Source organism: Tachypleus tridentatus, chromosome 6 (genome assembly GCF_004210375.1).
Source record: "Tachypleus tridentatus isolate NWPU-2018 chromosome 6, ASM421037v1, whole genome shotgun sequence".
NCBI lineage: Eukaryota > Metazoa > Arthropoda > Merostomata > Xiphosura > Limulidae > Tachypleus > Tachypleus tridentatus.
The window spans coordinates 123498943-123505889 of record NC_134830.1 but is presented as its reverse complement, the minus strand read 5'-3'; the positions used below and the strand labels follow the sequence as shown (position 1 = coordinate 123505889).

General features: G+C 36.9%; 1 pseudogene; it reads left to right on the top strand.

Moving 5' to 3' along the window:
- Positions 1 to 3582: 3582 nt before the first annotated feature.
- Positions 3583 to 4344, top strand: LOC143251708 (uncharacterized; annotated as a pseudogene).
- The last annotated feature ends 2603 nt before the right edge of the window (positions 4345 to 6947 follow it).

The window sequence follows — 6947 nt, the reverse complement described above, 5'->3', positions numbered from 1 at the left end:
GTTGGTGTGTCACTATTGAAAGTCTGGCAAGATTTGCCAAATGGCCCATTGTGGTGTTAAGAATATTGAGATAAGTGCTGCCACCTGTAGTTAGGATTTTTTTTCTTTCTGTACATGTGTACTCAATGAATAAACACATATCAACAGATTATGGGCCCAGGAATGCTCTAATAGTGTTTAAACAGATGAAACTGTTTTAAAATTGTTAGTACAAGTAATTCAGGAAATACTGAGGATTACTGTTGAACAGTTTTGGATGACAATTTTTGTTGGATGGTACAGGATTTACATGGATACTTTATCACAAGTGCTGGGTGATTCGTTTCCTTTGTCTGGAAGCCATTGTGAAATACTAAGATAAACTGTAAGTAACATATTGATTGGCACTCTATTTTCTTGAGTCATATAAAGGGAGAAATTATTTAAATCAAAGAAAGGAATATTGTAGTATTACAGTTGTGGTTGAAATAGTATGACAATGGAAGATAAAATATCAATTGATAAGTTGGGAGAAAATAATTGAGCCACACGGAAATTTCAAATGGAACATTTATTGAGAGGAAAAGGCCTATGGGGCCATGTGACTGAAACAGAGGTATTGGCAGAGACAGCCAATAATCAAACAAGGGCAGATTTCAACAGGAAAAGGGAAAGAACATTTTCAATAATTGTTCTGAATATTCAAGGTGCACAACTCTACCTTGTCACCTCATGCACAACTCCTAAGGAAGCATGGAATGGAATGTACTGCGTGCTCACTTTGATAGGAACACACTAGCCAATAAACTATTCCTGAAAAAGAAGTATTTTCGATGTGAGATGAAAGAAAGCATGACAGTCCAGGAACATTTCAAACAAATGAAGGAATTAACAGATCAGCTTGCTGCGGTTGGGGCAGAAATAGCAGAAGAAGATCAGATTGTTACCTTACTTGGTAGTCTGCCAGCTAGCTATGATACAACTGTAACAGTCCTGGAAACCAAAATTGATGATATCTCATTTGAATTTGTGCAACATGCTCTGATTAATGAAGAACAAAAGAAGAAAAAGACCACATCAAATGAAACATCATCAACTGCATTAGCCACTCGCAGCAACCTCAAACCACATGGAACACAAGAAACAAAGAAAAGGGGTTACAGCTTCAAGTGTTACAAGTGTGGTAGAGAGAGACATATAAAATGCAATTGTCCAACACAAAAGAAAATGGTCCACAAAGCTAAGAATGTGGATATTAATGTGGCAGAAGATTATACTGATGGAAATAATGGTGTTGCCTTTGTAACAAACCAGGATAAAGGAAATGGGGAATGGTTGGTGGATTCTGGTGCGTCTAGGCAAATGACACACAAGAGGAACATATTATAAAATTATCACAAGTTTAGCACTCCTCAACAAGTTAGGATTGGTGATGGAAGAACTCTTGAAGCTCTTGGAGTTGGAAACTGTAAACTAGAAATGACATTTAAAGTCAGTAATTCAAAGCATGTCACAATGAAGAATGTCCTTCATATACCAAAATTAGCTAGCAATCTATTTTCAGTAGAAGCTGATACTGAAAAAGGAAATATTGTGTGGTTTGGAGTTAGTCGCTATTACATCCGAGGTAAATCAGGACAACTCCTTGGCATGGGTACAAGAAAGGATGATGGTCTATACAAACTGGACTGTAAGACCAGTGTTATTGAGAATGCCTCAGTAGCCTCAAATAGCAGCATGAATGACTTGGATATATGGCATCAACGACTAGGTCATGTCAGTGTTTCACAGTTACAGAAGCTGGTCAGGAGTGAAAATGTAAGTGGAACCAAATTCCAGAAGTCTGATGAAGCCAGTTTCTGTGAGGGATACACTGAAGATAAAATTCAAAGGAAGCCATTTAAGCCAGTGGGAGAAATCAGATCAAAGAGAAGACTGCAACTGGTACACAGTGATGTCTGTGGTCCTATGCAAACTCCATCTATTGGAGGTAGCAAGTACTTTGTTACAGTTATTGATGATTACTCAAGATGCTGCAGAGTGTATTTCTTGAAACAGAGGTCAGAAGTCTTTGAGAAATTCATGGAATTTGAGAAGTTGTACTCAAATGAATCTGGAGAGCGCATAAAAATCCTGTGCACAGATAATAGCGGAGAATATACGTCAAATGAGTTCCAGCAATACTTGAAGTCAAGAGGCATTCATCATGAAATGTCAGTAGCATATTGTCCAGAACAAAATGGTGTTGCTGAGAGAAGGAATAGAACTCTTTTGAAATCAGCAAGAAGCATGCTGTCACATGCTAAGTTACCAAGAATGTACTGGGCGGAAGCTGTAGCTACTGAAGCGTATGTGGGTAACAGACTATCCACATAAGCAATAAAAGATGGTAGTACGCCATATGAGAGATGGTATAGGAAGAAATCAGATGTAGAACACATGAAAGTGTTCGGATGTCTTGCATATGCACATGTGCCAGATGCGTCAAGACAGAAATTAGACAACAAGTCTATGAAGGTACGTTTCATTGGATATGATAACTGCACCAAGGGATATCAACTGTATGATGAAAAATCCAAGAAGATTTTCATACGGTGAGATGTTATCTTTAATGAAACAGAATTTGGTCAAGAGCCTGTGATAAATGAGTATATCTCATCAAGTGAACAGATAGTGGACCAAGAAACAGAAGTTAAAGCTGAACGACCAGCAATAAACAGGAAACCCCCATCTGCTATGGATATGATGAGTATGCTGATATGGCAGCAGCAAATGAATCAGTTTGTCACACTGCAAACTTATGCAGTATGTTAGAGCCAAGCACATTAAGTGAAGCAATGTCAAGTGACAATGCAAAGGAGTGGAAGTCAGCCACAGATCTTGAATTTGAGTCTTTACAAGAAAATGACACCTGGGATCTGGTGGAATTACCAGCTGGAAGAAAACCTATAGGTTGCAAGTGGGTGTTCAAAGTTAAGTATGAAAATACTGGAAATGTAGAGAGGTTCAAGAGTAGGCTGGTGGCCAAAGGTTACTCACAGAATTATGGTCTGGATTACGAGGAATCCTTCTCCCCGGTGGTGCACTATGCATCACTTCACTCCTTGATTGCATTTGCTGTGCAGAACAACTTGAAAATTCACCAGATGGATGTCATAACTGCATTTCTAAATGGAAATCTAGATGAAGAGATATACATGGAACAACCGGAAGGCTACGCTGTTCCAGGGAAGGAAAACCTTGTGTGTAAACTGAAAAAATCACTGTATGGATTAAAACAGTCACCACGCTCTTGGAACAAATCATTTCATGAACAGATGATGGAACTGGAATTTGTTCAGAGTTCAGCAGATCCATGTGTTTACATACGGAATAGTGAAAATCTAGCAATAGTTGCAGTATATGTGGATGACATTATTTTAGTTGCTGATAGTGATGATGAAATAATCACTATAAAGGAAGCACTGAAGGAAAATTCCGCATGAAAGACCTTGGAAAGATCCATTACATTCTTGGACTCAGGATGTTGTTCAGGATGAAAAGAATGGCTGTGTATGGTAAAATCAAAGACAGTATATCCAAACTATGCTGGTGGAATTTTGAATGACTGAGTGTGAGGCAGTTGCAACTCCATCAGATGTAAACGTGAAACTGCAAAAGGATGATGGTGTTAGCACTCAGGTTGACCGCAGTTTGTACCAGTCGTTGGTAGGCAGCCTTCTGTATGCTGCAATGGGAACAAGACCAGATGTTGCATATGCAGTGGGAGCAATATTGAAATATTATGCTCAGCCCAACACAGCACATTTGACAGCAGCAAAGAGAATCCTACGTTACTTAAAAGGAACAGTTGATCTTAGTCTTAAGTTTGAAAAGGTACCAGGAGACGTCATTACTGGTTACTCAGATGTAGATTTTGCTGGAGACCTGGATGATAGGAAGTCAACATCAGGAAATATCTTCATTCAACCAGGAGCAGATGTAAGTTGGATTAGCAAAAAGCAATCCACGGTGGCCCTGTCCACCTCAGAGGCAGAGTATATAGCCTTGAGTCTTGCAGCACAGGAAACAGTAAGGTTGAGAAGACTACTGCAAGAAATAGGTTCCGAAGTTGATGACCCTGTTCATATAATGGAAGATAACCAAGGTACAATCGCCATGACACAGAATCCAGTGGGTCATGCAAGAACAAAACACATTGATATTCTTTACCACTTCATTCGCCAATGTGTGCAGAACGGATCAGTAAAACTGGAATATTGTCCTACAAACAGTATGACTGCTGACATTCTTACGAAGCCACTTGCTAGAAATGCATTTGAAAGGTTCAGAGATAATGTTGGACTGGCACCAATGGATAAATGAACCAGATAAAGTGACCATTATAATAACAGATTGAAAGTAATTGTAAAACATTTAGAATAACTGTAAGATTATTAACAGTAATTGTAAGTTTGTGTATAACTTAAAATTAAGTGGGAGTGTTAAGAATATTGAGATAAGTGCTGCCACCTGTAGTTATGAATATTTTTTCTTTCTGTACATGTGTTCTCAATGAATAAACACATATCAACAAATGGGTCCATAAGCAATCCAATAAGCCACATAGTCAGCAGAGAAATCGAACCACAATCCTGGATCTTTTGCTTTAGTTTCTTCATCTTTTGTAGACTAAAATATTTTACTATAGTCCAATAGATTTTCATATTCAGCAATTATTTCAACTTCAGACTGTCTTGTAAAGCAACTTGCATCAACATAAACACTAGAAATATCAGGAGAATTTACAGGCAAAGTGAGATCAGTTGTGAGACTTGTACCAGTCGAGCCAGCCTGCGACACCTCAACATCATCATGATGTTCTGACCTTGAAGTGGACAAAGTGGTGCTTGTAGGTGTGGAGCTTGGTTCAACTTCAATCTTGTTAGAGTCATATGCAGTACAAGTCAATTCTGATGGCAGAAATGGGTTTTTATTTGGAAAATATGTTGTGTAAGTTTAGTAAAATAATTAGTCATCTTTCGAGTCTTGGTAACTAACTCCAAATCATTTTGTTGGTTCTCTTTTTGCCAGTTTTCTTTTTTGTGCACCACTTAATTGAACATGTTTCATCTTGCAGTCTGAAAAATACAGAAACAAAAAACACAAAATAATGTGGATTCATATATAGTTATGATGATTAGAAAAACACTGAAATTCATAAAGAAAAACGTTTGTAAGACAGTCAAACATTTAAACTCTAGGTCTACATTTAAACAAAGATTTTCAAAACGTTATCCTAGGACCAAGGTCCATCAGCGCAGAAACATGAATTTATAAATACTTTTATTGATTTACTGCATTCTGATTGGTTGAAAACTATTTGAGACCAGTCTCGAATCGATTTGAGATTCGTTCGTACATGTCGAAATCTTACGCATTTTGACCTAAAAAGGTCAAATTATCGCCTTTGGACTATTCGATCAGTCAATTGTTTTCCCAGCTTTTAAGAAATGTAACAGAACACATACTTACCTGGATTTACACCTAAAGGTTTGTCGTCGTTGTCCGCGTTTCTGTCTCGGATTGATCGTTCGTTTAATAAAAAATATTACCAGAGGGCCAGGCCGGGTCAGGGCATTATCGTGTCAGGATAAGATCAAGGAAGAAGTAAAGAGAATATAATTATGATCTACATTTTTGATCTAAAAATGGCATATCTGACAAAATTTTGTTGGCTGTTTATAACTAAGGATAAAAACGAGGGTGCCCAGTCTTAAATCATATTTGTATGAGTACGGTGCCACAGTACTGTACTGCTACTAACAGTATAATGTGGTATTAAATCACATTTAAGACCAAGCACCCGTGTATTTATCCCCTAAGTAAATCAAATATACGTTCAGATATAAACTATATTTTGAACAGCTTTCTCAGAGAGATTTCAATACAATCAGAATCTGACTCTCTGTCTAAATCTTCAGTCTCAAATTACCACTTTCAGGAACATTTCAAAAGCCTGAATTTCAGTAAAATGATTGTTAATCTCAAAATCTATGTATGCTTGCTAAACAAAGGAAAACGTTGCTTTATATGCATAGTTCTCTCTCCAGGTACACACACTACTCATGTTATTGGCAGCCACTCTCATGTGAACAAGAAGTGAGTAATACCCATAAACGATATCATAATTTGTCACTATAAGAGATCACTGTTTCAATTCATATCATCGTTCGTGCTACATTGGCCTCCTTTTCTAAAGGAAAACACATAACGGGGTATTTTTGTATGTTGTTTGTTTGTTTTTTGTATAATTAAGCACAAAACTACACGATGGGCTATTTGTGCTCTGTCCACCAAGATTTTCTAAACCCAGTTTCCAGCGTTTAAGTTTGCAGACATATTGCAGTGTCACTGGGGAAAGTAGGAGTAGAAAATGCCTAGTACGTCTGGATAACACAATACTTTTCAAAGGTACGGCTTAAAATCCGAAAGGTGGTTTAATATTCACCTTACTTTCAAGTTGCGCATTATATACTTCAAAAAATTTATAGGAATGTGAACAAAATCTACTTTTATATGATATTTACAACAAATACTAGTCCTATTAGTTCCGTTTTGTTTATCTTTTATCTTATTTTCTTTCCTCTGTACTAGATTAATGATTTGAACCTTCATGAAGATTCGCTTTGTGCAGAGAGCTACATTATGAACTGTCTTCAATAAAACCCCAAATATTAGCATTTATTTCTGACCTTTCTAAAAACTTCATTAAAGTTATTGATTTCATACGCTGACTTAGAAAAGCTATTGAACATTCTCTGTGACAGTTTTTCTAAATAAACGAACGGTTATCAATGCGCTTCTTGTAAAAATTCAGATCTTCTGAGGCATGTAGTTTTTAATTGATAATAAATTAACTTAATATCAGTGTCATTTACTGGAAAATAAAAGCGTTATAAAAAGTATCACAGATAATTTTAAGCCAA